Below are 23002 nucleotides of genomic sequence, written 5' to 3'. Positions count from 1 at the left end.
AGTTTAAAGTCATGATCCACACTAGCTAGCTTATTCCACTAATCCTTACAGTAAAAGTTCTTTCCATGTGTATGTTAACCCCAAACATGAGTTTTTAAAAATCCATGCAGTATTGCTGATGCTAACTCGATTTTTTTTTAAATTTATACGAATTTTATGTTAATAGTCCATGATTAATCCTCTACATGTTGTAGAGCACAGGCAATAGGATCTATATTTCAAAATACTACCTCAAATCACTTTACAGATTTATGTTAAATAGCAGTTTTGGATCTCTGCACCCTTATTCATATTCTAATGTAGTGGCTGTCTTGAAGTAAACTAATTTAAATCCTCACTGCATATTTACTAAATGATTTTCTTTGGGGGTAGAATACAAATACCCTTGTTGGTGGAAGCTAAGTGAGAGGGGAACGAATGGATGGGTGAGGTGTGTGGTGTGTGCTTTTTTTTTTTTTTTTTTTTTTTTTTTGGCTGGAGCTCGATTGGAGTGGTAGGAGGAAGTAGGGGAGACCTGAGGATTGGAGCAGATAGGTTTTTCGGGACAACTAGTGGTGTGGTGGAAGGGAGTTTCAGGAGCAAGGGGTCAGGGCTAGAGTTGGTAGCAAAGGAGATCAGGATTGGAGGTTGGCATCTACAGTTTTGTCTGTAAATGTCAATTTTTGTTTTCAGTGGTGATTGGTCTAAATCAGGAGTCGGCAACCTTTCAGAAGTGGTGTGCCGAGTCTTCATTTATTCACTACAATTTAAGGTTTCGCGTACCAGTAATACATTTTAACGTTTTTAGAAAGTCACTTTCTATAAGTCTATAACATATAACTAAACTATTGTATGTAAAGTAAATAAGGTTTTTAAAATGTTTAAGAAGCTTCATTTAAAATTAAATTAAAATACAGAGCCCCCCGGACCAGTGGCCAGGACCTGGGCAGTATAAGTGCCACTGATAATCGGCTTGCGTGCCGTCTTTGGCACGCGTGCCATAGGTTGCCTATCCCTGGTCTAAATCCAAACATCCCTGAATCTGAAAAGTTACATCAGATTTTGTGGCTTAGACAGCCCTGATTTTCAATAACTTGAAGCAGAGCTATAGTGAGGAGAGGCTTCAGGGATTTTGTGGGGTGGATATGTTGTCATAACTACAAGCTCTTGGTTTCATGTACCTTATACTTGCTGATGCCCTTTTCCCATAAAAGACAAAGATACCTTTTGGAAGATTTAGTTTTCCTGGTTATAGCCGGGTAGCTATTTAAATGAGTTTGGAGATACTTTATGTTGAATGGGGGTTACTGTACTGGTCACTGGAAAAGGCTTTTACATTCAGATGTTCAACTCAGCTGAGGTGTTTAAACCCTCATATTAGTACCTACTATGCAAGAACAAGGACCTAAGTTGCTTTATGAAGTATAATAAATATTTAGGTCTAGCCTAACCCTGGAGACTATGAAAATCTTAAGAATGACTTCCTAATGCCAATGCTGTCATGTTTCCATGAAACTAGGTAACTTCACATTATTTTATCCATAAGCCTATTCAGTCAGTTGTCCCCGTATAAAGCTAATCTTGTGAAGCCAGCAGCATGGTCTTTTGGTAATGTAAAAATCATTAACTTCCACCTACTTTTAGAAATATAGATAATTGTTTCCCTCTGCTCTACTGTTGGGGAAGTAGAACCAGATCTGTCAGTCACTGGAGGCGGGTTTTAGCTTTCCCAGTTTACACTGCTTCCAGGCACAAGGTTTCCCAGCCAGCTGCTTTCCCTGAACCCTGGCACATAGGAAAGATTTTACTGTGGATTCCTTTCCTTGTCCTAGCTGGGAATCTGTTTTCAGGAGCCTGGTAGAGGCTACAGTATCTTACAAATCTACTTTTCGTACTGTTTTTTTTCCCCCTCTTAATGCAGGTAAAGATTTACTTGTCAATTACTTGCGGCATCAGTCTTTGAGACTACTTCTGGGACACAGCAGGACTTGCAAGGAACTATCAGTTATAACTGAGGAAAAAATGTGGAGGACAAAAGCTTATTTTATTTTTTGACAACATAACACTAGCAAACCTGTCCTTTTGATTCCCTCCATTAATTAGATTAATTAGGACCCATCTCAAAATATTTCCTGAATGACTTATTTTGGAGGTACTGAATTTAATGCTTATTTCAACAGAGCACCACAGTCTTCTAGCCAGCCCTGGTGTGGATATACATTTCCTTAGCTGCTTTGTTAAACATTTCCTTATTACTCAGACTGTTCAGTCCACTGGTACATCACCCAGAATTAAATAAAGCAAGTGTATGGAGTTAAATTTAGAGTGTCATTTCAGACTAGTGTAAAAAACTTGTGCAGGAGAGTTATATATGATGTGTGGAAAGTACAGTAATAAGTTTTTAACTCAAGTATCAGAGGGGTAGCCGTGTTAGTCTGGATCTGTAAAAAGCGACAAAGTGGCACCTTATAGACTAACAGACGTATTGGAGCATAAGCTTTCATGGGTGAATACCCACTTCATCAGATGAATGTCGAACGAAGTGGGTATTCACCCCCGAAAGCTTATGCTCCAATACGTCTGTTAGTCTATAACCGGGGTCGGCAACCTTTCAGAAGTGGTGTGCTGAGTCTTCATTTATTCACTCTAATTTAAGATTTTGCGTGCCAGTAATAGTTTAACGTTTTTAGAAGATCTTTCTGTAAGTCTATAATATATAACTAAACTATTGTATGTAAAGTAAATAAGGTTTTTAAAATGTTTAAGAAACTTCATTTAAAATTAAATTAAAATGCAGAGCCCCCCGGACCAGTGGCCAAGCCACTGAAAATCAGCTTGCCATGCCGCCTTCAGCACGCGTGCCATAGGTTGTCTACCCCTGGTCTATAAGGTGCCACAGGACTCTGTAAGTTTATAATTGTGTTCTTAGGTTTCCCTTACAGCTCTCACACTGAGCCAGCAGAGGGAGTAAAGAGACCACGCATTTTCTGTAGTCTGTACCGCAGCAATACTGTTATTTAGGCATAAAGTCCCTTTCCTCTTTAAGGAAAGTGTTTTTGTTGACTGAGATCCTAGTGCAGCTTGAAGTTAATCTTTGTTGATAGTGGCTTGTGTGTAACAATTGGTTCCACTCATGGCTTTGGGATTTGAGATTCCTGCTGTCATCATATACAGCTACTTAATTCATAACATGCTTTGGTACATAAAGGCAGCTAGAGTGCACTGAGCACTAGACAAGCTTTAGAGATCTTGGTTGTAATGCCTGATGGTTGCTGACACTGTGTGGCCTTCATCAAGTCTTTTTAACTAGCTTGTGCATCAATTTCCCTGTCTATAAAATGAGACTAGTGCCTCCTTTGGTACCTCAGTTACTCTAGCTATAAAATGGGAATAGTTGCCACCCTGGTAACACCTCTTCTGCCTTGTTTCTTTACAGGTTCTTATCCCACACTCATCACTGTAATACCCAAGTGCTTTCCAGTAATGCATTAAGCAACATGACTAATGCCTGTCACATGTTCTTCATTCTCACTCTCCTCACTCGGAGAAGCGTGTTCATTGGAGTCGTGTTTTGGTAGTGAGTGCTTTTTATTTTGTTTTTTTATAATATATGCATATGCCTGTTCCTATGTGTGTTAGGGAAGGTCAAAGAAATGCAACTTGCACTTCTAGGAAAGGTTTGTGAAGTTTGTTCCAGTCTCAGACCACCTCTAAGAAAATTCTTTCTCCAACATGGATGAGCTTTGCCCTTATTCTAGAAGGCTCCATTGTGCCAGAGCAGAGTTGTCATCCTGGAGCTTTAGATGATCTTTTAGAGATTCTGGGCCCAGGCCATGGAGCACTTTGAAGATAAGGACTGAGACCTTTGAACTTCTATGGGAAGACAGTGTAGAGAATGGAGGACAGGTCTGATGTGCTCATAGTAGCCTTTGTTGCTGAGGAGATGCCCTGCAGCGTTCTGTACTAGTCAGAGTTTCCTAAGTGCTGAAGGCTTCATGCCTGAGGTATAGTGTATTGATGTAGTCTAGCTGAGAGGTGATGCGGGCCATGTCATTCTCTGCTTAAGGGAATCTGTCCCATTGTAGCAAGTAGAGGTGGTATAAAACATTACACATGGCTGCTGCTATGTGAGACCTCAGTATCTGCAAGGAATCCAAGAGTATGCCTAAAACTATAGGTCTTAAGATTCAGATGAAGAGAGTAGTATTTCCATGTAGAGTGTGTTTATGTATGTGTGCATGTCTATATAAGAAAAAGCAATTATAATCAGAAGGGTCAAAGAATTATAAATGATTTTACCTCATCTGTTATGTCTAAATTAAGTAATGATGGAAGGAAAACCTAATTAAATTTCTGCGCTAACAAATTTCTTGTTAACAGACACAAACCTGTTCAGCCTTCTAACTTTCCATTCCTTTTTAGGGAGGTAAAGCCAAGCAACATCCCAGAAGGAAATCTGTACATTTAAACAGAGTGTTTACGTCTTCAATGATATTATATTTTTTGTCGCTGAGCAGCCCAACAAAGTTTTAAAATTTTAAGTGAGATCTGGGCCTCAAGGCAGAAGCTGAGCACACCCCAAATGTAGGGTCTGGAGGAGCAATACAGTGTGCAGGAATAGCCTGCATCAGAGACTGTTCTGCCCTCCTTTGCTGTGAGCTCTCATTATTCCGGGATGGCTTGTTAATAAACCACTCAATCTGATGTTTTCTTCTTTGCTGAGTTTTAAGCTCAAGGGGGCTTAAGTTAAGTAGCTCAGCTGTCTGCACAGGCAAGTGGCATATCAATGCAGCTGACAGTAAATGTTGTGCTGATTGATTTGTTTTTCTTGCATTGGTATCCTAATGAAAGATGATGCAAGAAGGCTGACACCAAATTGGAACAGACACCTGAACAGAATCACCAGAACAAATGGGGGGGGGGGGGGAAGAATCAAGCCAGGCAGAAAGATCTAAAAACAGTATCCAGCCAGTATCAGGCAAAAGGTTAACAATTTAATTATTGCAATGTGTGTGCAAAACTTGACTCCCAATTAATATATGTACACACCTGAATCATTCCTTTTTACACCCCATTCCCACATCCCCAAGGGGAGAGAAACAGAGAGGCTCCTGTGGAACTGTCAGGTGGAAGGAGGCAATGTCCCAGGAGACACGGAGGAGAGAGCAGGCTTGCCATCCATACCCGAACATTGCAAGGGAGGGGGAAGTAGGCAAGCTAGTGCCCCTAAAACCATCAGCAGATAAGGCTGCTCTGTATTCTGCAAAGGATGAGCTTTGGCAGGCTCTAGTTGCTTCCCTCTCTCCCAATGAATGTTTCTGCCCCTCAAGTTGTTCACTAGCTTAACTGATGAATGAACACAAAATGGACAAAAATAGTCTGAGTGAATTCATTAAAAAATCTAACCAAATATTTGCAGAACGTATTTTGCTAATTTGCCTCTGACTGCAATTAGATGAAAATAAGATAATTTAGGATTACTACTGGGAAAATATTTTATCAGATCTATTGCAGTCTTGAATAGACTCTCACAAGAAGTATTGGAAGGTCACTTGCATAATTTCAAGGGAGAATGAACAACTGATTTCACATTTTTCATTAACTCTACTAGGCTTTCGATAGACACCCATTTACTTCAATGGACACAGGAGCAAGCGCCTAGAAACGTACTACAGGGGACAGTCTTCTTTTGGTAACAGCATGTGCTAGCTGATCCAATACTAGCTCAGTCCAACTTCTCAAATACTTTCACTAGTATACATACTCAGGTGACAACCATGTAGAATCCAAGAGATTTTACAAGGAATAAGATTGCTTCATTCCCCAACTCTGAAGGAAAAGAGCAGCTGATAGTTCAGTGAACTGCTAAAATGTATTTGACTTGCCCGAGTATGATTGTTTTGTGCTGCTCGTTACATTGCAGCTGAAACTCCTCTTTCTGTAATCAGCTAATCACTTTATCAAATCATTGCTTTAACAAGTTTTATCTTTCCATAGCTTTTTCACTGGGTTTGACTTTTATGGACCCATATATTAGAAACATAACTGAAGATAACATTAACAATCTTAAATAAACTGTCTTTTAGGAATAACTTTCATCCGTATTACCAAAGTTTTCCAACTGTGAATGTAATGACTAGAGAGTCCAGATATTTGTAATGCATAATGGACCAGGACAGATACTCAGCTGCTGTAGCTCTATTGAAGACAACAGTACTGAAGTCAATGGAGCTATGCTAGCTGAAGATATGGTCCAGTATTTAATAATTTAGCAGTTTTGTGTAGCAGATCACACAAATCAATCCTAGTCTTTGAATAAAATCTTTGTATGAATCATTTTCAATTTAAGGGATGTCTTTTTTAGAAACTTATTCATGTTGTATAGTTGATTTCCTAAATCATACGGTATCGTTGCTCTGTTGAATGACTGATTTTTTTTTTTTTTTGATCTGAAGAATGGAGAGACACTTCCATTATGAATTTTTGGATAAAATTGTGCTTAAATCTATAGCACTTTGGGAATTTGCACTCCTTTGTGAATATTTGGCAGTTGTCTGAACACTCATGAATAGGTGTAAAACCAAAATGTCAGAGCACTGAACCTGGTGTTTTTATTCACAGCTCAATTTATTATTTCATTTCTCTTGGAAACATAAGTGAACGCACTGGGTATTTAAACTGAAGCACTAGAAGGTAGAATTTGGGTCAGTTACTGCCTGTAGGGTAGGTGTTAACTTGAAACTGTTCATATAAATACAACATTGATGATATTCTATAGAAGGAATGGTATTAGCACCACACAGGGGTGAAAGGGGGAACACATCAGAAGCAATAATAGCAACAAGTTGGTAAAGGCCTGACTTAAAGGGACCCAGTCAGGTAGCTTGGGACCAAATCTGAAATCTTATTAAACTTAATATGTTTCTTGCATGATTTAAGGACAACATGGCTTGAAACATTCAGTATTTACTGCCAAACATTGTAGCATTGTGCTGCCAATGCTCAGGGTATGTCTACACTGGAGCTGAAAGGTGTAATTTCATCTTGGGCAGACATACGCTCACTAGTTCAAATTGAGCTAGTGTGCTAAAAATAGAAGTGTAGCTGCCATGGCACAAGAAGCAGGATGGGATAACCATCCTTAGTACAATCCCATCTGAGATCCTAGGTGCATACTTTGGCAGCTAGCCCCCACCACCGCAGCTACATTTTATTTTTAGCATACTTGCTTGATCAAAGTTAGCTCAGTGATGTCTACCTGAGCTGGAAATTATACCTTCCAGTTGCAGTATAGACATGCCCTCAGAACCAGAAAGTGGAACTAAGCAAATGAGGCTGACTAATCTATTTCCATTTCTAAGCTGGGTCAAGTGCAAAAAATGTAAACAGCAAAATGGGGAAATATTAGATTTTCACAATTCTTTCCATTTTCTTGATTTGAGGCATTGTTAGTCATAGGTAGGGATTTGCAAGATGTGAAAAAAATTATTTAACCACTACAGGTTATTTTTCTGTATGAGGTTCATAACAAGTGAATCTATTAGTGCAGTCGTCAGGCCAGGAAACTGCAAGATATCATGGGATTTGTAAAGGCAAAGATAGAAATTTGCCACCAAAGTTACTGATGTTACAAAGTTACACATGAACAGTTTCTCCTCTTAATTATTGATAAATATGCCAGGGTACAGTTTTCTGCAAACTGGATATTTTTTTCATCTAGGGACACATCACTAGTAGTTTCATTTCCACTCCATGAATGCTTCTACACTTTTGCAGTTTGTCACATCTACATTTTTCTGATCACAGTGTGGCATGTAGTAAGAATAAGAAAAAAAAAAGGGGGGGGGTTGATTGAGACTAGGTCTCATAAATCTGAATTGGTCCCTCTGCTAAGTGCATTAAGCTTGATTCAAACCAACATCTCTGAGGAAGCTTGGAAGTTAGATTTCTAGAAAACCCAAAACAGACTATGAAATCTTCATTAGACATCACCCTGGTGATTAAGAAATGGAACAGGGCTAGTGTGGAGAGGCCTAGCAACACTGATTTTTGTTTACTTTAAACTCTATACAATTTGTTCTTTGGTTTTTATTATACGATTCTTCTGCATATCAAAAACAGGAAAAATCAATCACAGCAGTGCTATTTGAGTCTAAGAATAGTGGTAACAGTAGTTTGTTTCTATTTTACTGTCCAACTCAGATTACTTAATGAATCCTAACAATGCTTGTGTGAAGTAGATATGATCCTCATTTTACTGATGAGTTTACAGAGTAAACCTAGACCAAATCAGCCTGGTGTAAAGCATGAAATTCATCCCTATAACAACTGACCATCAAGTTCTCACAGAGATCCTGCAATCTAAAGGAAGGGCTGCTTGGCTTGCTCAGCGGGATTCTACCACCTATCACAGCAGTAGTGGTTACCGCCTTATTGGCATTGGGTAAGGGGACCCTTGCTGAAGTTACTTAACTATGCTGTTTCCTTATGCAACTTCATCCAAAGCTGTCTCAGGTCCATCCATCCATCACCTCACTGCACAGTCTTCAGAGAAGGTTCAGTGACCGAGGATGCTTAGGAGAGTCTTTTCCATCTTCTGGAGATAGCCCAGTTCCAGATTCTAGCAGTGGAAAACGGAGGCTTTGGACAGGGTGATCTCTCATCCCAGTCATGTTTTGGGCAATTCTCTTGTCCTTTTGTTTCTCAACAAAAATAAAGTTTTATTTCCCCAAACTCAAAACGTAACTGCATTTTGACCAAACTGCCCAAAACACGTCACATAACTGAAATGCAAATGAGGCTGGGGTTTTTTTAACCCATTTCCCCTTTGCTTACCAACACATGCTGGCAGAGAGCCCCTTCCCCAATGGATCCTTTGTCCCAAAGTTCTGGGCCCCTCTTCTCCCATTTCAACAAATATCAATAACAAGCTCTCTACTCTTCAGGGCTTCAGGCAACAGTCTCTTCATTATTGGCTTGTGAAGATTAGTGGGACAAAATTGTTTGGATAAAAAAAAAGGATATTTCTTCGTTCAACCCTTCACCCCAAACTAGAACTAAGCCTTGAGGCGGTGAAAAGTTTTGATAGCTTCCCCATGTTTTTCACTTCTGTGCACCTATATGTAGCTGGGGGCTGGTTGGGTTCAAAAGCAAGCGTGTTAAAATACAGTGAGAGAAACTCATCTCAGAGTAGTTCCTTCCCAGTTGGTTTTAGGAAGTAAAGGAAACTCAGATAAGACTGTCCATTAGATTTTCAGCCCACTTCTGTACATACAAGAGGTTTGGAGCAGTTTCCATAGATACAGAGAATTATCCATAATTTTTAGTGATCCTCTGCACCAAACTTTGCCTTTCACTAGTGAGGATTTCAAGCCTCAGTGGTAGAACTACCCTATCACAATCACATGCTGCTAGTTGGCCACAGAGACAATACCACGGGGGCAGAATGTTATGTAAAATGTACGTTATAACTCATATTTCTCAAGTCAGGTATGTGCCATTATGTGTATGGGGATAGTTTATTTGTGCTGCTAGCTAGTGTGCATCTGCCACTTAAGTATATGCATGTATACATCGTGCATGCTTTCCCCTGTATTGGTAAGCACAAGAAAGACGTGATGCTCCCCAGAGCTGTGAGGGATTTCACCACCCCCTGCACTTAGTGTGAAGCATTCTTACCTGATGCCTGCTGTAGCTCAGCTCCCCAAAACCAGCAGCCTCTGATCATAGCCCTCTACCTTGTGCAGACTAGTTACAGACACACACCAATACCTGAACTCTTCTGCGAGCAACCTCTTTGGTAGCATCCAGTTCCTGACACTAGACAGTCACAGAAATAACCTGGTAAGCTGAAGATCCAGTGTACACACAGCTTGAGTGGCACAACTCAGGATCAGGTCCTTTATAGTGCCACAGCACTAGAATCTACTTATGGTGAAAACAAATATGTTTATTTACAAAGATTAAGGTTTGAGAAAGTGTGTGCTCTAGGAAAACAGGTGACATATAAAACCAAAGGAATAACACACTTCCTAGAGTCTAATCGTAACTCTAACAAGCTAAAATCCTCGTCTAAAGCAATTTCTCACCTAAAGCAACCTCCCAGCATCCATAGCCTACAGGTCTAGGATCCAACTTTCATGAATGCAAAAAGCTCTGGCCTTTCTGCTTCCTTACTGAAGGATGAGAAAGGAGTCCTTTTTCCCTTCCTTCCTGTAAACCTTTGAAATGCCCCTTTTGAAATGCATCCCCAGATAAGACTCTTCTCCCCATTTTCTTGTTCTCCAGTGTGTTCCCTCATGTTAGTTTCACATCTCCCTGTCAACCATTTTTTCCTGTTGATTTTACATCCACATGGGGTTTCCATTGTATTGGCTTTACAAAGCTTAACTTACATCAGAGACAAAGAGAGGTGAATAGGCATGCTGCGGTCTGGCGGAAGACCTGTTTATCCACTCTGCCTTGTTACAGACTTTAAAACTTAATTTCAGTAAACACACACACACACACACACACACACACACACAATTCCTTACACAGAGTCAGTACATACATTTCACAATAATATTAATGACCAGTGGGTCATCGGCTTTCATTTGATCTCTTACAAGACACTTTGTGGATAAATACTATATAAGCAGTGTGTTGGATGTAGCAAGTTTGTCAGGCCTGATAGGAGCTGCTGCTGTGGTGAATCTTTTGCCACCTGGCATCAATTAGGCCTCTGCATCACAGATGTATGTGAGCAACAGAGCATGCCTAACTTTGAAATCTGGCCTCCTCTATGTATGCCACCTTGGTACATTTCCTCTGTCCTCCCAAAGGAGGGCTCATCAGCAGTTCCCATGCTGAAGTCTGATATGTACATTCACATGCTGCCCTACAGATTATATATAGGCATGAATCTTGATCCCTATGTGGACCATCTAGCAAATGCAAGAGTCTTGGTAGTTCAAAGATTAAGAGAGACTCTGAGTCACTGAAAGTTAAACAAACCTTTGAGGTATAGGTAGCCATTCTTAGGGCTAAGCTCATTGTCCCACCAAAATTGTTTTTCCTAGGTGCACTAACAGGTTTAAACTATTAAATTGTAAATCTGAGCTGATGCTATTCCAGAAAAAAGACATTACTGATTTAGTCTTCCTCTACATAAATTCTTCCATATGGAACCTATTAATAAGTTCTAGACCAGATATGCAACTATGAATGCATTGGATCAAGTTTCTTTTTATCATAAAGCCCCTGAGAGCAATTTAGCTTCAAATGTGGTTTTGGCAATGGTCTTATCTTTAATAGTTACATTGCAAGAGATGCTGCAATACGCTTCTCTTTGCAGGATATATAATCAGACTGCTTAGGCTACTATGTAAACAAAATATTGTCCCACAGAAACTGTTCCAGGAAGATTACACCAAAAAGCTCCAGACCTGTGGCAATCTGCAATAAAATGTGAACATCTAAAGTAGCATCTCATTTTTTAATGTAGCGATGGAATTAAGAACCAGTGTTCAATTGTACCTACTGAACAGAACTTATATATATATATATATATATATATATAAGTACAGTCATGTTTTAGAATTAAAACAAGGCTTGTCACACTTTAATAAAACCACTTAATATGGTCAAGAATTTTTGGTCCACCAGTTCTAATAAAACAACTGATTCAGTTTCTGCTCTCTGATTATTGTGACCAATATGCAATGTGACTAATCACTAGAGATTGTGAGCAGTCAATGGACAACCCCAAAACCAAAGATTTTTCCATTTTCAGCAACTGAAAGCCAAAAGATTTCAGCTGATTGGGAAAAACAGAACAAAAAAATTTTTTTTGACAGACATTTCCCACAGAAATGTCCCTTTTGATTAAAGCCTTTTTCCACTGAAGTGTTTTGAATAAAAAAAAACCTGACCACCTCTACTAATTACGTATCATGAATGATTAGTGGGAACAGTTTATAAACCAGTAATCTGATGATTAATCCTCCAAAACATATGCCCTCTCAGACAACCATTATTTCAAGGGACATCACCCATTACAGTCCCAAAGTTAACTATGTTCTACATAAAGTTGGTGTCCCCACCACTTATTGTTGAAAGTTATTTACATCAGAAGTGAAGAATCGTGAAACTGAAATTCTAGAGAGGTTTATTTACACCAAAGGAAGGAAACAAACTAGACACTAGTCTGAAACTGTTTTGGCCTATTAAATTTCAGTGGTTTTGGTTGAATTTCACTTTCAATTTTGTGGAGTTGTTCAGAGTTAATCTCATCATACAGGTGGACTCTAAATACCAGTTTGCTTGAATTTATCCCCTAAATATAAAAACTGCCTAGCAGTGCATATGTGAACAGTTGGTCTGCAGTTAAAATGAAATTTATAGCTCTCCCAGGTTCTCAGTGTCCCACGAGCTTTGAATTAACTATAAAAAAAACCTCTGCTTCTTCTATAAAGTCACATGGCCAAGTGGCTGTTATCTATGTAGACTATATACTACCCAGAATATAAACTCAGCTATGTATAACAAGGAGTCTGGTGGCACCTTAAAGACTAACAGATTTATTTGGGCATAAGCTTTCGTGGGTAAAAACCTCACTTCTTCAGATGCAGGTTTTTACCCACGAAAGCTTATGCCCAAATAAATCTATTAGTCTTTAAGGTGCCACCAGACTCCTTGTTGTTTTTGTAGATACAGACTAACACGGCTACCCCTGATACTTGTCAGCTATGTATGTGTGTTACGGCTAATTCTGCCACAGCAGGTTTGGGATTAACTCAAGTAATGTTATTCTTCCAAAGGAGTATGTTCCAAATCAGTTACCCTGTGCTCCCGTCAGGTTCTCTTTCAGAAGAAAAGACTAACTGGGTCTAAATGTTAAGCAGCCCTTTGAGCTACAAAGTGAGTGACATCAGCCCATGATTCACATCTTTGGATGGAATTCTTTCCTTCCACTTCAGTGGTGGGGACAGATGGGTGTTTTCAGATGACAAAAGGAAACATTGGGAAAACTCAGTCATGTGCATTCCCAAAGCATGTCACAGTTAAACAGATCTCAGAGGCAGGGCCATATTGGCATTAGAATCATGAAGATACCTACATTCACTTTTACATTTCTCCCCAGACAAATTTATTGTGGGCGGGGAAGAATTGAGAGGGGATTTTTTGTTAATGTTTTTAAGACAAGGAAATGACTTAATGTGTTTTTCTACTGTGGAAAAACATGAATCTGGAGTCATTTACAATATCACAGCAGAGGGAACTGGGGAAGTCTCAACTGAGTCAGAACAACTTCCATCCATTAATGGCCACCCCCTCAAAAAATCCCCTGCAGCACACAGGCCCTGATTTGGTGATATGCTGAGCACCTTCAGCCCTTATGGAAGTCAATGGAGGGTGCTCCGGACACCACAGACTCAAGCCCCAAACGTGATAGATAAAAGGCTTAGATTCAAATGGCAAGAAATACATAGCTGAAGCTCTCTAATTCATTATTTCGCCCCCGCTGTTGATGTTTGATTTCCCATCCTGAACAGAATGCCTTGAGCGTACATCAGAGAGACAAGTTGTTACATTCCTAGTTTTATTTAATATCCATTTCTCCTGCTGAAGAGGATTATTGAAAATTAAGCTTTCCCATGGATTTTGTTTTAAAAATAAATATTTGTCATCAAAGACAGGTCCCTGTCTTTTTAGGGTGATGACACAGCTGTAAGTGTAGTTGCAGTAAGTGGCATTTGCATGCTGGCAATAGTCTCAGGATTTTTTTCAGAATCTTTAAACAGTCTTCCTAAAATGACAAGGAAATCAGCCGATTGGAACAGGGGCAGAGGCCCCTGGAGCCGTATTACTAGAAAACCTTGAAATAATATCGTAATGCATATTTATAGTATGGCAAAGGCTAGGTAGATTGTGGCAGGGGACAAGGTAATGCTTACATGAAGGCCAGGGAAGCTTCATATCCTCCCAGCAACACCTGAACCAGCAATGGCCAATACAGAATATCACTCATGGACTATGAGAGAGAGAGCGCGGGAAGTCTCAGCTGTTTGCTATGGTACAGGGGGTTCCTGATGAAGTATGGGAAGTGGAACTCTTGCCGTAGGGTTGGTGATGTGCTCTACCCAATCACTGACAAATAAAACCCTTTATCATACAAGTACAATTGCCGGAAATAAACAGCACCCAGAGCCTGCTAGGCTCTCAGCAGACTGAGAAGGCATAATCCCTGCCCAGACGCTCATGCAATCTAAAGATAAAACTGGCGAGAAAGAGACATGCAACATACAAGCAGAATATCGAATTTGGGCAAGTCTTGGTAATAATAATAATTGGTATTTTTACTCATTCAATTAGGTTGAGTATGTATTCAACCTATTCAAGAACTCCCCAAGCTAGTCAGTATAAGTTAACTGGCTTTTCTCTAGGCATTATGGCCAATGTGCATCTTCAAGAGATACTGAGATGTGGCCCACAGTATAAATTTGAGCATTGGCCTGCTAAACCCAGGGTTGTGAGGTCAATCCTTGAAGGGGCCACTTAGGGATCTGGGGCAAAATCGGTACTTGGTCCTGCTAGTGAAGGCAGGGGGCTGGACTCAATGACCTTTCAAGGTCCCTTCCAGTTCTAGGAGATGGATATCTCCAGTATATTCTTGTTCTTTAGCTTATGGTCAACTGCCAACAGCCCCAGAGTTCTTCTGCAGCCAAGAAGAGTTAAAGTGCACATCTTTGAAAGGAATAGAAATCCCCATGTCTCATGGCATAAACCAACCTGTAATAAGGGGGTCAGCAGCTTTCCCTACAGGCAGGTTATTCCCTAACTGCCTATTGCATCATTTCTTGCCCTTCCTCTAAGGATTTGGTACAGGCCACTGTTGGAGATAAACTGGAATAGATGTAACAGGGATCCGATGCAGTCTGGCAATTCTAGTGTTCTTAAGAACTAATTTCAATAACACAGAAAATGGGGGTGGCTATAGCAGACTTCTCAACTTTGCTATAGCCTTCTACTATGGCAAAGATAATATTATGCCCTTTTATGTAAAACACTGTCACAGAAGGGTCTCAAACAGGATATCTGCTAATTACACCTCAAAAACATCTGAAATAATTATTATACCAATTTCACAGACAGGAATACTGAGACAACACTTGCCACGTTGCACATCAGCTGCAGAGCTATTAACAAAACCCCAGGGCCCTAGCTACAGGTATCCTATTCTAGTCACTCCAGGTAATTCAGATGTTCCTCCTTGTTTATTTTGTAATCAGTAGGGATACAAAGGTTTTAACTGTGCTCACAGGACAGAATACATCTTAATGCAGAGACCATTGTATCACTTCAGTTCTTCATGTAGGGCTGAAATGGTGCAGACATTCTTGTACAGATCCATGTGCCTTGAAATGAACTTCATTCATTGAAAGTGCAAATCCTTTGGGGGGTAAAGAAATAATAATTAATATATTTCAAAAAGCCTCCTTTGCTTTCTTCTTACATCTCTTTTTATCACTGACGGTGGGGACTGTATTTAAAGGCAGTCATTTTCAATCCATATTTAAACGGAGAAAATTTATTCCTGTAGTTCAATCAAAAATTCCCTGTAGCCCAGCTGCAACGAAGCATGGAGTCCAGAGCTGAAGTGCAGATGTTTTTTCACAAGGTGATGTCAGTTTCCTGTGACTCTGAGAAAGCCTAAAATAAAGGGGGAGTTTGCTTTTGCTAGTGCTATGTACTAAAAGTCACGTGCAAACATAAAAGCTTGGCAATTCCACAAAGACATGATGGGTGGTCCTGATGTATTACAGGATGTCAGACAACTCAGACTGCAGACTGGTGAGGTGAAATAAAGAATATCAACTGCAAAAGAAAGCAGTGACTCGGACTGCACATGATACAGGTTCACAGCTGTGGTATGATCAGGTTACAAAACTGAGAAATGAAAATAATTGCAACTTCCCACAAGACTGGCAAGCTAAACCCAACACAGGAATGAGGTTGATCACCCACAAAGGAAAATCAAGATGAAATGTCATAGTTTGAGAGGAAGATAATCAGATTTATGTGTTGTTTGGCTCACTTTGTGTCATTTAGTGGGAGTGTTAGTACTACTATGTCTCAAACATCAAGATTTATTTTTAATTCAGACAGAGATAGAGCATCTCAGATACTAAGGGCGAGATTCACAGAGGCACTTAGGAGATGCCACATTGAACACCACAATGGCTAACTTTTAGGTGCTTGGAGGGGGTGGGGAAATCACAGATATTTGCAAGGCAACTTGGGAAAGACAGGCACCTGAGAATGGGATTCACAAAAGGCAACATGCAGAGCTGGAAGCTGTCTAAATTAGCCAATGGGAGATACCGGGAGGGGCAGGGTGTGTGCTAAGCTCTTCAACTCTCAGGGAGTTTGACATCTCTGCTTGGGATTCACAACCCTCTCCTAGAATCAGGCACCTGGCAAGAAGTGGCAGCAAACCTCCATTATAACTTCTAACCCACTGGTTAAGGTACTCACCTTCGCACTACCACAGATTTTGACAAACAAGACCAAAAGTATGAAACTCAACCCTAAAACATTATTTTCATCTAAAGACAGCAAAACATTTCACTTGGAGTTTCATGGGGCCCAGGAAGCTGCAGAAATGTAGTACATTTTGTTCCCTGAAAAAAGTGAAGTTCACAGTTTCAGATTTCATTGCAAAAGGTTCACACAGATCATTTACTACTTTGCTATTTTCACTTATTCTTACTACATAAATACTGTCTTTGAAAACAAGTCCAAAAAAGTCACCTTGACCTTCCACTATTCCCTCCCTCCGCTTAAGAGTAGTGTGGGCTACTTCATAACATGGTGTTTGTCATTCAAAAGCAAGTATCCCCGGAGTTTGTCAATCAGTCAAACATTCATACAGATTGCAAGACTCCATGCCCTGTAATACAGTGCCTTTAAAGATGCTTAATGTAAAACGTAGTAACTGTTTTAACAATGCAGCATATCTGGATATGAAGCACTTGCTTAGTTCTCCCAAATGAAATCTGCCAACAGCCATTTTTAAAGTATGCTGTTGTAAAATCTAGAGCAGCGCCACTGAAATATGGAGAATTGTGAGATTAGAATCAGACACTTAGCTTTTTATCTATTTCCATGAATTTGTCTTTTCAAACCTGCTAGGTCCATACACATTAGCCTTGGTGTAAGCAGGGGCTGAATCTTTGTACACTACCAGAACTAGATATGGGTCTGGGTCCAAATACCTCCAAAATCTGGGTAAGATTAAATCTTAGACCTGGATTGTGAAGTTTAGGCTATGTCTAAAATGACCATGTTGCCACCGAAGATAGCAAGTGTGAAGTCAGAGTAGCAGTTTACTAGAGCTTGATGGCATTTTTCATCCCCAAAATTTTCTTTTTGTAAAGTGTGGTTTTGTCAAAAACCTCTGCAGAGAAAGTGTAGATGTCAAAGAAATTTTGAATGGTATACTCAAAACAAAGAGTCTTCCTTAAAATCAACATTTCAAAATGACAAGTGTTTCAACATGTCTAATTGTTTGTTCTAATTGAAAAAGCCATTTAGAAGTTTATATTCTAAACTGTTTGGATTTTTTTTTATAGTGACTATTCTGATTCAGAATGGAAAGTAATTTTGAAGCATTGAAGTTTCCCACATAGGGAAGCTTCCCACCCCCCCCCACACACACCCTAACAGCTATACAATTTACTAACAGGAATGCGAGCAGACCAGTGATGAATGAACAGGAGTGACTGAAAGTTCTATCGAGTCATATTCTACATTGCAGGTCTTTTGACATTTTGCAGTACATTTTAAACATACTCAACAAGAACAACTAACATGAGCTTTAAAAAGTTGATACATCACCTCTCCTTCAACATAACTGTATCAATGCTCAACAAGCAGAAGCTAAGCAGAGATGAATGGCATATGGTTCCCATTCAACATTTCCTGCCTCCCACATCCCATGCCCATCTCTGAGGCCTTGTCTACACTACTTGGGTAAATCAACCTAAATTATGCTACTCCAGCTACGTGAATAAGTCGACGTAGCTTATGTTGACTTACTGCAGTGTCTTCACCATGCTGCTTTGATGGGAGATGCTCTCCCATTGACTTACCTTACTCTTCTTGTTCCGGTGAAGTATCGAAGAGCGCTCTGCAGCTGATTTAGCGGGTCTTCACTAGACCCGCTAAATCAATCCCTGCTGCATCGATCGCAGCAGCGTCGATCCCTGGTCAGTGTAGAATCATGACACCCCTCCCTCTTGGTATAAGATCAGTCCCTGCTGCATTGCCAGAAAGTGCCAAGCCCCAATACAAAGTAGAGAGCAAAAATACCATTCAATACACGTTCAGTGTACCAAAGAAATTGTTATTGAAATAAACTTCATATTTATATTAGTCACTAACAAGTTAACTGTCATTGGGTATAGCCCAAAAAACTCTGGTTAGGTCTCTCTCTTTTTAATCCAAGAGGAATTTATTCACCTCTAAGTACATCCAATTCATTTTGTGTTTCATTCCTGCTATATTTGTTAGGGGCTTGTTCTCTCTCTCTCCCACACACGAGTTGGCTCATACTTCAACAGCAACTCTAAAGAGCTTCACAACATTGAAACACATTTTCAAAAGCTACTTAAGATTGCAGGTCTAATATATAGAGTCAGATTCATTACCTGGTGCGTGTCCTTTGCTGACTATGCTAGGAAACTTCTCTGGAGCCTTGTTTAAAAATTGGCATCACATTACCTATCCTCCAGTCATCTGGTACAGAGGCTGATTTAAGTGATAGTTCACATACCACACTTACTAGTTCTGCAATTTCATATTGGAGTTCCTTCAGAAATCTTGGGTGAATACCAATCTGGTCCTGGTGTCTTATTACTGTTTAATTTACCAATTTGTTCCAAAATCTCCTCTATTGATCCTTCAATCTGGGACACTTCCTCAGATTTGTCACCTAAAAAAAATGGCTCAGGTGTGGGAATCTTCCTCACATCCTCTGTAGTGAAGACCAATGCAAATAATTAATTTAGCTTCTCTGCAATGGCCTTGTCTTCCAGGAGTGCTCCTTCAGCATCTCGATTGTCCAGTGGTCCCACTGATTGTTTGGTAGGCCTCCTAATTCTGATGTACTTATTTTTTTCATGTCAGTTTTTGTGTCTTTTGCTAGTTGCTCTTCAAATCCTTTTTTGGCCTGCCTAATTTTACTTTTACACTTGACTTGCCAGAGTTTATGCTCCTTTCTGTTTTCCTCAGTAGGATTTGACTTCCAATTTTTAAAGGATGCCATTTTGCCTCTAACCACATCTTCTACTCTATTGTTTAGCCAGGGTGGCGTTTTTTGGTCCTCTTACTATGTTTTTTTTTTTAATTTGGGATATACATTTAATTTGAGTTGCTTTTATGGTGTTCTTTAAAAGTTTCCATGCAGTTTGCAGACATTTCACTCTTGTGACTGTTCCATTTAACTAGCTTCCTCATTTTTGTGAAGTTCCCCTTTCTAAAGGTAAATGCTATGATGGTGGGCTTCTTTGGTACTTCCCCACTATAAAGATGTTAAATTTAATGATATTATGGTCGTTATTACCGAGTGGTTCAGCTATAATCACCTCTGGGAGCAGATCCTGTGCTCCACTTAGGACTAAACCAAGAACTGCCTCTCCCCTTGTGGGTTCCAGGACTAACTGCTACAAGCAATCACCATTAATGGTGTCTAGAAACTTCATCTCTGCGTCCTATCCAGAGGTGACATGTACCTAGTCAACATGGGGATAGTTGAAATCCCCCCATTACTACTAAGTTTTCTTTTATTATAGCATCTCTAATATCCCTGAGCTTTTCACAGTTACCATCACCATCTTGGTCAGGTGGCTGGTAGTATATTCCTACTGCCATGCTCTGATTATGGATAGAAATCCCATACTTGAACAGAGATACTATGGTACAGTTTGATTCATGAAGATTTTTACTATATTTGACTCTATGCTTTCTTTCACATATAGTGCCACTCCCCCACCAGCATGACCTACTCTGTCATTCCTATATATTTTGTACCCTGATATTACTGGCAATCAACACGATATCATCCGCGAATCTGAGGTGGTTTAACTGCTCTCTGTTGACTCTGATTCCACCCTTCCAGTTCATCTGCCTCATTAATTAGCCAAAACACTATCAAACTACAGAAAATGCTGTGAGAAAATGCAGTACTGTAAAACAGAAAATGCAACACTGTAGCATTTAATTTCAAAAAGGGGAACTACACAAAAATGAGGAGATTAATTAAATAGAAATTAAAGAGTACAGCGCCAAAAGTGAAATCTCTGCAAGCTGCATGGAAACTTTTTTAAGACACCATAATAGAGGCTCAACTTAAACGTATACCCCAAATTAAAAAACATAGTAAGAAAAGCAAAAAAGAGCCACTGTGCCTAAACAACAAAGTAAAAGAAGCAGTGAGAGGCAAGTTTCTTTGATGACTATATCAATATCCTCATTTAATACCTGACGCTCAACTTCACCCATCTAAGTATTTAGATTTCTGGCATTTGTATGCAAGCACTTACACAATTTGTCACTTTTCAGTTGTCTGCCTTCATCTCACTGCATACCTGGACTATACAAAGGATCCAATGGGAAGAATCAGCTGTCTGAGCAACAGAGCATTGTCTACAGGAGCAGCGCCAGGGTTTTTGGCGCCCTAGGCGGGGGTCCTTCCACGCTCCCAGTCGTCGTCGGCAATTCTGCGGCAGGGGGGTCCTTCTGCGCTCCCGGTCTTCGGGGCAATTCGGCGGCAGATCCCAGAGCGAGTGAAGGACCTGCCGCAGAATTGCCGCCGAAGACCCGGAGCACAGAAAGACCCCCTGCTGCTGAATTGCCGCCGAGGGTGGCAAAATGCCGCCCCCCCTCCCCAAATCCTGGTGCCCTAGGCGACCACCTAGGTCACCTAAATGGAAATGCTGGCCCTGATTGTCTACTGGTTGCTGCCTAAATTGCCTTGTCCTGCTGCCTCACCCGACCTTGTCCCCCGCAACCCACTGACCCAGTCCCTTGGATTATCTTCCTGCTATTGACTCCGTGAGACCTCTGAGCAGTGCCCCAGACTTCCTCTGCTATAGATTGATCTGCTGGCTATCTGACCACCTGTGCACACTTGACTACTCCTCTGAATTGCCCCCTAGCTCACCTCAGCCTCTGGATCTTACAACAAGTTAACACAAGACCCTAATGGAGTCCCAACCTGATTAAAAGAGCTACCCTGCACTGCCAAGGGAAAGGTAACAGTGATACTGACACTCCTCCAAAGGTGAATTTCTCCTCAAATGCAGATGCTCCTACAGATGCAGGAAGGTGCAAATTGCACGGGTGAAGTACCTGAAGACTTTCTTGCCCTAATCCTGCAAAGACTTAATTTAGGCAATGTCTACACTAGAAACACTTTACCAGTAGTCTTATACCGGTACAGTAAAACCACATGCCCACGAATTAAACGAGCAATACCAGTAAAAGCACAGCTTTGCTGGCAAAAATGCTTCTACACTAGTGGCTTCTGCCAGCACAGCTATGTTGGTCAGGGATCACACTCTTATCAACATAGCTATATGGTCCAGAAGAAGTCCCTAGTGTAGACCTGGCCTAAGCATGTGCTTAGCTTTAGGCACTGTGAGTAGTCACACTGATGTCACATTTAAGCATGTGTATAAGCACTTGCAGGATTGAGGCCTATTTTAGAATAATACAGAACCAAAAAGCTCAGAACTGAACATTCCCGTACTTCAGGGTGGTTCAGGTCCCAATCTGAACAACCTGAATTTCCACAGTGAGGAGATCCTAACCCAAACTGCAGGGTCAGGCCATCTGAGCAGCAACTACAAAACTAAGTACATTGCTTGAAAAAAGCCATTCCTGCTCTGCTCACTAATCAGGAGGCCCAGGTTAGGGGTTCTTTTTTAAAAACGAAATGTATTTACTAACTTTCAATGAGAAAGGTTAAATACAGAGATGCCAAGCATAACTACATATCCAAAACATGCCCCACCCAGCCACAACTCAAATATTGGCATTTCCATTAAAATGTGACCCAGAGCTGACAACCCTAATTTTGCTTTTGCATTTCCAAAACCTGCCTGTATTTATTCCTAACAAACCTCAGAACAAGTCTACAGCTAGGAGGTGTGGTGTAAGGAGAAATTCCAAATGTGAGTTGTATCACCTAATGGCTCAAATTTATATTGGCATTCACTGAACACAGCGTTTGGCAGCTCCACTCCTGCTTGGCACTGGTAGCATCCCAGACACTGAGGCCTGATCTAAAGCCCACTGAAGCCTAATAGGCTTTTAACCATGGCCTTACGGCAGTGTAAGGAATACACTTTCACTATTTTTAATGTTAGGGAGGTCATGAACAGGAAGACAGTACTCTAAACCAACGTTTTTCTTTCAGTTCACTTAAGTTTTTTGTATTATACTATAGTTTATACTGGAAATCAATGAGCATAAAATAAAACCAACCATGAGAACAGAGTATAGAAAGCCAAAACCTATTTTTGATAGAGCTGCATTATAACTAGAGTACATTGTATAATTAGAGTCTGACAAAACCGCAAGCTAGTTCTGTGGGAGTTTTAGCATAAATGAGTGAGTCCAGCAGATTCTCATGACTGATTCACTGCCCTGATATTTGGTCAGGGATCATGAAATATCTGAAAGACAATAACTGAATGTGTTCTTAGGCATTTTCCTACAGAGGAAGACAGAGATTAAGTAGAGCAGGTTCAAAAATGTTTTGTCATTGGAAAACGATAATTTTTTGAAGCCAGAACTTTTTGTGGAAACCAGGGCCGGCTCCAGGGTTTTGGCCGCCCCAAGCAGCCAAAAAAAACAACAACGCTGTGATCGCGATCTGCGCCGGCAATTCGGCTGGAGGTCCTTCGCTCCGAGCAGGAGTGAGGGACCGTCCGCTGAATTGCCGCCGAATAGCTGGACCTGCCGCCCCTCTCCGGAG

This window comes from Malaclemys terrapin, chromosome 8 (assembly GCF_027887155.1).
Source record: "Malaclemys terrapin pileata isolate rMalTer1 chromosome 8, rMalTer1.hap1, whole genome shotgun sequence".
Lineage (NCBI taxonomy): Eukaryota > Metazoa > Chordata > Testudines > Emydidae > Malaclemys > Malaclemys terrapin.
Note: the sequence above shows the minus strand (reverse complement) of the source record.